The sequence below is a fragment of the Schistocerca cancellata genome, chromosome 5 (genome assembly GCF_023864275.1).
Source record: "Schistocerca cancellata isolate TAMUIC-IGC-003103 chromosome 5, iqSchCanc2.1, whole genome shotgun sequence".
In the NCBI taxonomy this organism is placed as follows: Eukaryota; Metazoa; Arthropoda; class Insecta; order Orthoptera; family Acrididae; genus Schistocerca; species Schistocerca cancellata.
Genome location: NC_064630.1, coordinates 79,183,574 through 79,194,685, shown reverse-complemented (window position 1 = coordinate 79,194,685; position 11,112 = coordinate 79,183,574). Strand labels below are relative to the sequence as shown.

Below are 11,112 nucleotides of genomic sequence, written 5' to 3'. Positions count from 1 at the left end.
TTGCGGAAACTTTTTTTCTGTAGCCCGCGAAATTAGGGCAGTGGGTTGTTGTGGCAACACATGCGTAATGATCAGGGCTTTTATGCTGGCTTGCCGTTTCGTAATGATAAGAACTTTAGTCGCAATGTCACCTTTAGTATCGATTGACATTTGTTTCCGCCGTAGCTAAGTGGGCGAGTATCGACCCGCAATTGTTACACATGTTCTTCACACACGACAAAGTTCATCCTAGCTTTCACTGGTTTGTTTTTGTCTACGTTACGACGTAGATAATAGCTACGGTACTGAGAATTAATATTCGTACGGGTGTCGACACAACATGCGGAATTGTAAACTTTGGCGGCCGATCGATGAATGTGTGACGCTGCAGCACAATTTCACCGCATATCTACATCTACATCTACATCTACATCTACATCTACATCTACATCCATACTCCGAAAGCCACTTGACGGTGTGTGGCGGAGGGTACCTTGAGTACCTCTATCGGTTCTCCCTTCTATTCCAGTCTCCTATTGTTCGTGGAAAGAAAGATTGTCGGTATGCCTCTGTGTGGGCTCTAATCTCTCTGATTTTATCCTCATGGTCTCTTCGCGAGATATACGTTGGAGGGAGCAATATACTACTCGACTCCTCGGTGAAGGTATGTTCTCGAAACTTCAAGAAAAGCCCGTACCGAGCTACTGAGCGTCTCTCTTGCACAGTCTCCCACTGGAGTTTATCTATCATCTCCGTAACGCTCTCGCGATTACTAAATGATCCTGTAACGAACCGCGCTGCTCTCCGTTGGATCTTCTCTGTCTCTTCTATCAACCCTATCTGGTACGGATCCCACACCAGTGAGCAGTATTCAAGCAGTGGGCGAACAAGTGTACTGTAACCTACTTCCTTTGTTTTCGGACTGAATTTCCTTAGGATTCTACCAATGAATCTCAGTCTGGCATCTGCTTTATCGACGATTAATTTTATATGGTCATTCCATTTTAAATCACTCCTAATGCCTCCTCCCAGATAATTTATGGAATTATCTGCTTCCAGTTGCTGACCTGCTATGTTGTAGCTAAATGATAAAGGATCTTTTTTTCTATGTATTCGCAACACATTACACTTGTCTACATTGAGATTCAATTGCTACCATGCGTCAATTCGTTGCAGATCTTCCTGCATTTCAGTTCAATTTTCCATTGTTACAACCTCTCGATATACTGCAGCATCATCCGCATGCCTCAGTGGGCTTCTGATGTTGTCCACATGGTCATTTATATATATTGTGAATAGCAACGGTCCTACGACACACCCCTGCGGCACACCTGAAATCACTCTTACTTCGTAAGACTCCTCTCCATTGAGAATGACATGCTGCGTTCTGTTATCTAGGAACTCTTAAAACCAATCACACAATTTGTCTGATTGTCCATATGCTCTTATTTTGTTCATTAAATGACTGTAGGTAAGTCAAGAAACACGGCATGTACCTGGGAACCCGTGTCTATGGCCCTCTGAGTCTCGTGGACGAATAGCGCGAGCTGGGTTTCACACGATCGTCTTTTTCGAAACCCATGCTGATTCCTAAAGACAGCTGGCAAGGATAGTAAACAGGAGACATGTCGAAACCACGGCATAAAGTATTTGAGAATTTCATTCCGAATACGCAGCTGGAGAGTAACTACGCCTCGCTGACAGGAACGCGAACAATATTCGCAGATATCAGCATTTGAAAGAGGACGTGTAGTTGGGCTCAAAAAGGCCGGTTGGAGAAATCGGTGAATCGCTCGACTTTTGAATAGAAGCGATACCACTGTTCGACGATATAAGCAGGAATGGGTGAACCGAGGCAAAACATACCGTCAAGAAGGAAGCGGTCGATCTAAAGAGACGACAGAGAGGTACTCAGATTCCCGGATTCAACATTATCATCGATCCGCCGTGAAGCAGATCCATCAGTGACCACAAGGATCCTAAATAGGCGGCTCACAGAAAGGGATCGGAGCTTACGGCTCTCCTTTGAGCGACCACCATTGATCTCTGTACACTAACAAGCCCGCCTGCACATTCGGCCAGGGATATCACTGAGCGGATTAGCACTGTCTTTAGTGCAGAGTCTCGCTTCGAGCTGAGCTCCGATGACCAGCGGCGGGATTCCAACCTGGCTGTTCGCCGCCTTACGGCCCGGGAATCAAGAGTGTTGATCTGGGCTGCCACTTCACTTCACAACAGGTTGTCTTCGGTTGCCATCCGCTTCAGTCGCTGCATTTGTTGTTCTTTCACGGCGGACTATTCAACGTGGCAACAAGCAGTGGTGTCACACAAGTTGCCACGAAACACATCTACATCTACATTTATACTCCGCAAGCCACCCAGCGGTGTGTGGCGGAGGGCACTTTACGTGCCACTGTCATTATCTCCCTTTCCTGTTCCAGTCGCGTATGGTTCGCGGGAAGAACGACTGTCTGAAAGCCTCTGTGCGCGCTCTAATCCCTCTAATTTTACATTCGCGATCTCCTCGGGAGGTATAAGTAGGGGGAAGCAATATATTCGATACCTCATCCAGAAACGCACCCTCTCGAAACCTGGCTAGCAAGCTACACCGCGATGCAGAGCGCCTCTCTTGCAGAGTCTGCCACTTGAGTTTGTTAAACATCTCCGTAACGCTATCACGGTTACCAAATAACCCTGTGACGAAACGCGCCGCTCTTCTTTGGATCTTCTCTATCTCCTCCGTCAACCCGATCTGGTACGGATCCCACACTGATGAGCAATACTCAAGTATAGGTCGAACGAGTGTTTTGTAAGCCACCTCCTTTGTTGATGGACTACATTTTGTAAGGACTCTCCCTATGAATCTCAACCTGGTACCCGCCTTACCAACAATTAATTTTATATGATCATTCCACTTCAAATCGTTCCGCACGCATACTCCCAGATATTTTACAGAAGTAACTGCTACCAGTGTTTGTTCCGCTATCATACAATCATACAATAAAGGATCCTTCTTTCTATGTATTCGCAATACATTACATTTGTCTATGTTAAGGGTCAGTTGCCACTCCCTGCACTAAGTGCCTATCCGCTGCAGATCTTCCTGCATTTCGCTACAATTTTCTAATGCTGCAACTTCTCTGTATACTACAGCATCATCCGCGAAAAGCCACATGGAACTTCCGACACTATCTACTAGGTCATTTATATATATTGTGAAAAGCAATGGTCCCATAACACTCCCCTGTGGCACGCCAGAGGTTACTTTAATGTCTGTAGACGTCTCTCCGTTCATAACAACATGTTGTGTTCTGTTTGCTAAAAACTCTTCAATCCAGCCACACAGCTGGTCTGATATTCCGTAGGCTCTTACTTTGTTTATCAGGCGACAGTGCGGAACTGTATCGAACGCCTTCCGGAAGTCAAGAAAAATAGCAGAATGGTGGTCGGAAAAAGGTACAGACAGTGATGGACCGGAGAAGCGTTTCACGGTATGTTAGTTGGAGAACATTGCGAACGGAACTGCATGAAATGAACATTTAGAGTCGGTCATCTCGCAAAAGGCCATTACTCACACAGGCACACAAAGCTGCGCGCCTTCGTTGGGTTAGAAATCAACGAACGTGGACAGCAACTGACTGGCCGAACGTCATGTTGTCTGACAAATCACGTTTTTGCCTGTATTCAGATGGTCAAGCTGGAGGTGCGTCTGCGATGTTTTGGCGATGTTTTTCTCGTCATGGGTTGGACCTGCTCACTGCGGTGATTACTAACATGAACCTTCTAAATTATTTAAATGTTCAAATGGCTCTGAGCACTATGGGACTTAACATCTTAGGTCATCAGTCCCCTAGAACTTAGAACTACTTAAACCTAACTAACCTAAGGACATCACACATATCCATGCCCGAGGCAGGATTCGAAGCTGCGACCGTAGCAGACCCCCGGTTCCGGACTGTAACGCCTAGAACCGCACTGCCACCGGGGCCGGCAAAATTATTTAAACATTCTGAATGAACAGGTGTTGCGTTTCAGTCAATATTTCTATTATGAGTATACTGTGGATACCCTTATTTCAAGACCACCATAGCAAGGTTCATCGGGCTAGAAGAATATGTGACTGTGCAACGGTACCTCCGACCACCTTAAAACGGCAGTCGTTGCTAACGTTGTACATCTGAGAGGAATTTTTGAAAGTTGTGATCGTGAGATAACCTAATGAAAACAGAACAGTCAATCTGGGAATCGTTTCCGTATCACTCTAGCGAGTACAAACAACAGTAAACAGGTTGGTCAGGAACAGACGTTCTCCCAGCGCAAAAGCAAGTTGTAACATTACATATTAAAACGGGTCGCCAGCCTAATTAGGAATTCTCGTGTCAGGCAATACAATAAAGCAGAACGCAGTGCTAAGGCTGACCTGACCTTCCTTGACACACACACTGAACTCTTTCCTTACACCTGTTCACACTACATCACAGTAACCTGTCCTTGCAGATAAATGTGCTACTAACAAGCAAATAGCCAATGCGATAGTTAACAGTAACATATGCCTCTCAACAACACGTACCTTAAACCAACTAGGTGTAACATTTATAAAACCAATTACCGACACACATGAAATTAGTGGCAATATTGATCAGGGAAAAGCCTGAAAAGATTCTGAATTTAAATCAGGGGGTCTGCTAATGATCATAAGCTATAACTTCGTTGCTTAGTACAGGGTCTCTATGCCTGTGCATTAACGAACTTGCGCTAGCAGAGATAACACAGTAAATAGTTCTTTCTTAAACTCGGTTTGAGGCAACTAGACAGAATGCAGATCTAACTACAGTAGCTCTGAAGGAGCCTTTCCATTGCTTCATTAACTAACCAGCCGAGTACATGAGGACCCTTAAACTTTCATAGTTTGAAGAACCATGATCATTAACAAAACTACGTCAGTATGTATGAGAAATGGTAAGTATTCTTATAATTAACTATGAATTAAGTAAAGCACAACAAATTGTAACTCTTTAAATAACAAATGTGCTTTCAAAAGCAGTCTTTTGACTACTCAAAAATGTAACTGGCTGTGCAAATGACAACATAACATTAAATTCAAGCTCAACCACTTTCTCTTAATAAATCACTTGGAATTAAAGTCACTAGAATAGGATTCCTGTCCAGGTTTGTGAATTAAGATAATCACGGGTGTAAGACAGAGTTTTTAGCAACACCACAGTTATTATTATAAAATCAACCAAATTTCACAAATATCTGGTCCATGTACAGAGTGCCAAATATAAACAATTTAGTGGAAGGCTGGTGGCACTGGCAGCGTAATTTGCAGTGGCTATTAACCTGGCGGCATGAAATCACAGCAATACTGTTGGCCTCGCCCTGTTACGTCGGAATTATGTTGATAGGGTCTAAAACCATGCCATGATAATGATATCACCAAATGTAGCATCCGAGGCCTATAAATACTGTCCTTAAGCTCTTCTGACCTCAAAACACCACGAATATGAGCTACAATGATCCGGTACTGCTGACGAGATGTTAACCGCAGCACTGCTCAGCCCAGACTCCTTACCCGTCACCAAGGACAAGTTGTCACTTGCGCGCCAGCCACGCCTTTTCCACTCCGCCAGGCTACTTCCGTAGCTGCAGGGCTCCCCCACATCTTTCACATTCAACTCTACGTTCCCTAACTGTGGACCAAGTCATTTACAGTACATTATATAACAATCATTCTATTAGTTATTTAGATCCACAAGCATAATCTAAACAGCATCGTTCAAAAGTTTCACATAACTGAAACACGTATGCATAGTCAAGAATTACCATGATGGATACAACACTCTACATAAGCAATACTACAAACTGACATAGAACTCTCGATACAGACGCAAAATAGGTCAAAACCAGGTGTCACAATTGGTTTTCTGAACACTCCCCCACCCTATTGCATCTTGACTGGTCTGTAAAATCACCTGAGTTGAACCCACAGAAAATCGTGGGACATGTTTGAACAGCGCGTAAAACGCAGACATCAGCATCTCCGCAATTTAGTGGACTGTCGCGATTAAATCCTCAGCGTGTGGCTTAACCCGAATGCACCGTACCTACACAACCTTGAGGACTCACTTCCTAACGGAATCCAGGCGCTTATCAAATCCAGCGGCGGAATTACACTGTGTTAAATGAGGCTTCTAATGATTCCTCTAGAGGTGACCAATTTTTTCTAGGTGAGCTTATTAAAACGTAGTGTTGTGTATACAATGACGATTAATCTTTTAGATTCTTTGAATTGTGTCGATACATAATTTAACAAGTAAGAAGATATTTGATTCCGACAAATATCGAGTTTCCGGAGGTGGTTACTATCATTTGTGGGGGAGAAATTTCAAGAGAACTGAAGATCCATTAACTTGCTTGGTTCAAAATGGCTCTGAGCACAATGGGACTTAACATCTATGGTCATCAGTCCCCTAGAACTTAGAACTACTTAAACCTGACTAACCTAAGGACATCACACACATCCATACCCGAGGCAGGATTCGAACCTGCGGCCGTAGCAGTCGCGCGGTTCCGGACTGAGCGCCTAGAACCGCAGACCACCGCGGCCGGCCCTTGCTTGGTCACAGATTAATATGCGTAAGGTAAAGAATCTAAAGAAAATGTATTATCGACAGTCAATGAAGCAGCCATCCGTAGAATACATATTACTTCATTAGGCCATGGTGAGGGAGTTCCGTTAAAGTCCGTGGGCCCTGGAGGTGGGACTTTCACTCCGTACAGTGTGTGGATGCAATAAGAAACTAAATGCTGGCATCTAGAGAACTTTTAATAATAAATCATATACACCTATATCTGTTTCTGTTTGTAAAGTGAAACGAACATGGAATTAATAATCAGACTATTTTCGTTCTGATGTACATAAATGTGATTTTTTTATTTTTTTTATTTGTTTATTGCCAAATTATAGACCTGTTACCTGATGTTTAAAACAGGTCGTACATCTTACAATTTTCATTTTTCATCTTTTTACAGTTTTCTTTCCTTTTGTTTTATCTGCAACATTTACAAAGAATGATACTTTTCAAAATAACAATAATTTAAGGTTGAAGTATAAATTTTGTTCTTTTTTAAGAAGAATAAATGTGATGCATGGATTTCTGTTTTGTTCCAGGTAAGTGATCAAACACACGTTGCGCACCTTAAGAAATTCGGTAAGTAAACCACTAAGACTGGCCGTAGCCTGTTGATGAAATTATGTCGCGACAGCCACTGCCAGTAGTGCAAAGGGATTCATTGTGTAACGTTGCAATTACACCTCCTATTAGTGTTGTATAAATGTTTTTCCCCCTCCATACTTTTGGATCAATTGAAAGTCATGTTAATAAAAGCTCTGATAAAGGCTTCCCCTAATATTAAAGCGGCAAGAATCACGCCTCTCGTCGGGCGATTCGGATGTGGAAGCTTTAGCAACATAAATTAATGTATATTTCATTTACCAACGAGAGATTTACGTAGTACAAAGGCGTTCCATAGGATTCCATTAAAAAAGATACATTGTCAGTGTCATAATTTGGTAGCTACAGAAGTGATTAATTATCTGTTTACGTCAGGTAGTTCCCCAAAATGTCCGGTACAACTTAACGAGAACCGCACCTCTATAAGCAGGGTGAATCCGAACGAAACCGTCAAGATTTCGGAGGTCGTCCAGAGATATTTTCCGTGTATTACTGAACATGGAACGCGTAGCGTCTGGAGGCTCGTCACACAGTAACTGTATTTCGTCTGATTTCTTATCCATATTTATCTTTGTGCCTGTAGCTCTCTCAAAATTGTAACAGTGCATTTCGTCTGATTTCTTATCCATATTTATCTTTGTGCCTGTAGCTCTCTCAAAGTTGTAACAGTGCAAATGTCGACGGTATGCGTCGTGTCTCACGTTTGGCAACAAACTCTTTTCCATTCACTGATGTCACTTGATGTTGGCAACAGCATCACTGACTTTACTCTTCGCCCTCGAGCCTGGTTTCCATAATGCTCGTTTCTTCCTAGGCTTTGTGTTTCCGGCGCTGTTAGTTGTAGCTTAACAGTGATGCGCAGCAGTATCAATAATAGATTTACAGATGATAAGTTGGTCGATGTGCACCTTACGTACGGCTTCACAGAAATTAATGGAACAGCGGTACAATTACGCCTGCCGAGCTGTTCCCACAGAGACTACAGCCGTTTCAGGATAAGAGGGCCCGTGGCTCGTGGTCTTTCGGTAGCGTTCTCGCTTCCCGCGTATGGGATCCCGGGTTCGATTCCCGTCGGGTTCAGGGATTTTTCTCTGCCTCGAGATGACTGGGTTTGTGTGTCTTTCATCCTCGTTCACTCGCAAGTCGCTGTAGTGGCGTTAAAGAACTTGTGTAGCGGCGGCCGAACCGCCTCGCGGGGGGTCTCCCGGCCACCAATGCCATACGCTCATTATCATTATGATACGAATTATAACCACAAAGTAAGTTCCATTTGGTTATGTAAAATAAACGTGCACAGATACAGAAAAAATATTTATTGTACAAAAATCTACAACTGTTGAACTACTTTCCGAAATTTTGTAGGCACTTGTCAAACCGTGGCACAAGTTTTTGTATGCTTTTTCATAGAAGGTTGCCACCTGTGCATTAAACCATGTAGTAACATGTTCTTTCATCTCGTCATCATCGTTGAAGTGTTGACCACCAAGGACAGATTTTAGTTGTAAGAAGAGATGAAAGTCGCTAGGTGCGAGGTCCGGGCTGTACGGAGGATAATCAAACGCATCCCAGTGAAATTCCCGTACGAGTTGTTTGGTCACATTCGCCGTGTGAGGTCGGGCATTATCGTGGAAAGAAACAACGCCTTTTGACAGTAATCCTCGGCGCTTGTTCTGTATTGCGCGGCCCAATTTCTTAATGGTCTCGCAGTAACCATGTGCATTGATTGTTTGGCCTCGTGGTAAGAAATCAATCAGAAAAATGCCTTTTCTGTCCCAAAAAACGGTGCACATGCCTTTTCGAGGTGTCTATATTTGCTTAGGCTTAACCTTCGTTGAGGACGAAGTGTGCCTCCATTCCATTGATTGCCGTTTTGTTTCAGGGGTGTCGTTTTCATCCCCCGTGACTATCCGAGAAAGAAAACCATCGCCTTCTTCATTGTAGCGTGTCAAAAACTGAAGTGCACTGCCATTCCGTTGTTTTTTGTGTTGTTCAGTAAGAATTTTGGGCACCCAACGTGAGCAAAGTTTTCGAAATTTCACTTTTTCGGTAACAATTTCATGAATTAGTGATCGTGAGATTTGTGGAACTTCCATAACAAGGGCACTAATTGTAAACTTAAGATTGTGATTAATCTTCTATTCAGTTGTGTGAACCAGTTCATCAGTAACCACAGACGGGCGTCCACGTCGCTTTTCGTCGTGCACTTGATCACGTCCTTCATTGAACAGTCTGACCCATCTTCTAACTATAGAATCACTCATAGTATTTTGTCCGTAAACCTCGCAGATATGCCGATGAATTACCTTTGGTTTAACTTTCTTTGCATTTAGAAAACGAATCACAGATGTGATTTCACACGCGACGGCATTTTCAATTACGAAAAAAATGAGTCAGAGTAGCAGTCGCGCACGCTCGGAACTGCGATCGTAGCGCTGCCGCGGATAGAAATGGAACTTAGTTTGTGGACGACCCTCGTATTTTAATGTGTAATGTTTGTTGCACTACTTTGTAATCTGCGTTACATGTATGGTGGTTGCATATTATAGGCTTTTTCACTGTTGCGAACGTATTTTCACAGAAACATTAGTAATTGGTTTAAGGAACAGAATAAATCGTGATTATGTTATTAATGTGTAACGAGCCGCAGGAGAGCATAGGTTCTTCATACGAAAATACTCAGAAAATATTGTGGCCGTGGTAGGTTAGTGGGCAGACTAATGGACTCCTGCCCTGGAGATCCTGCGTTCAGTCAACACCACATCTAGAAGGCTTGGGTTCAGTCCCGGGTAGGGTAGGGGATTTTTCCTTGTTCCAGTCACTCCGTGACGGATCCAAATCTACTCATCCTAGTATCAAATGAGTTTCGGGGATCTTCCCCGAGGATAAACGGCGGCCGGGTCGATGGGCCCACCATCCTCCCCCTCCTAGCGCCGGGCCAAGCAGAGGCTACACTCTCCCTGCAGTCACTCTAATAGCTTGTTGTATCGAAGACTTGTCGTTTTTTTTCTCAGAAAATACCTGTGAACAACTTCCGGGGATTTTCGGTATAGAGTTTACGGTTCACCCTGAATTTACTCGCACACGGCGTTACTGAGATGGCCTGTCTTAGTTGCTCCTGCTTCACTCTCTGTATGATTTCGGCTGTAGACTTTGCGATGATACCCCTGTCTGCCTTCACCTGAGACTAATAATTGCCTGCAGCTCATTTATTTCTTGCACCGGCTGTGCATGCATTGCTATCTGAAATAATTGAATAAGGTGCTGTCGTCAGATTAATGTTAATGAATGATTCTTGTGAATGAGCAACCTCTCACATTATCTGGAGGGTTGGACAGCAATATGTGGCTGTAGATAGATTTCACAGCTGCGAGATGAGTGGTGACAGTAACACACAGTCCGTATATGTGCCGGTCACGCAAAAGAATTTGTGATCACAGAAGTCCTGATACAAACTGATTATAATCTTAACGCATTTCAGTGTACAGCCAACGGCCTTGCCGCAGTGGTAACACCGGTTCCCGTCAGATCACCGAAGTTAAGCGCTGTCGGGCTGGGCTAGCACTTGGATGGGTGACCATCTGGTCTGCCGAGCGCTGTTGGCAAGCGGGGTGCACTCAGCCGACACCCCCGGGATAACAAGGCCGCCCAGCAGTGTTAGTGACGTCACACTAAGCGGCCCGTAGCCGACGCAGCAGTCCACGGACACATCCGTACAGACGCGCCTGATGCTAACGATCTCCTGTCCGTCATACAGAAAGGAGCGAACTATAATTCGAACTAAAGACCAAATTATATATATTCTTGTAAACAGCATAAAGGTTCATAACGAAATACCGATTACATATACGGGCAGGAATAGGTTCTAGAACTCCTCTGAAAAGTGTTTATCTTCAGT

At 43.8% G+C, this 11,112-nt stretch overlaps 1 pseudogene; it reads left to right on the top strand.

Annotated features, from left to right (window-relative positions):
- The first annotated feature begins 10,701 nt into the window (after window positions 1-10,701).
- On the top strand, window positions 10,702-10,819 carry LOC126189731 (5S ribosomal RNA; annotated as a pseudogene).
- Window positions 10,820-11,112: the final 293 nt, after the last annotated feature.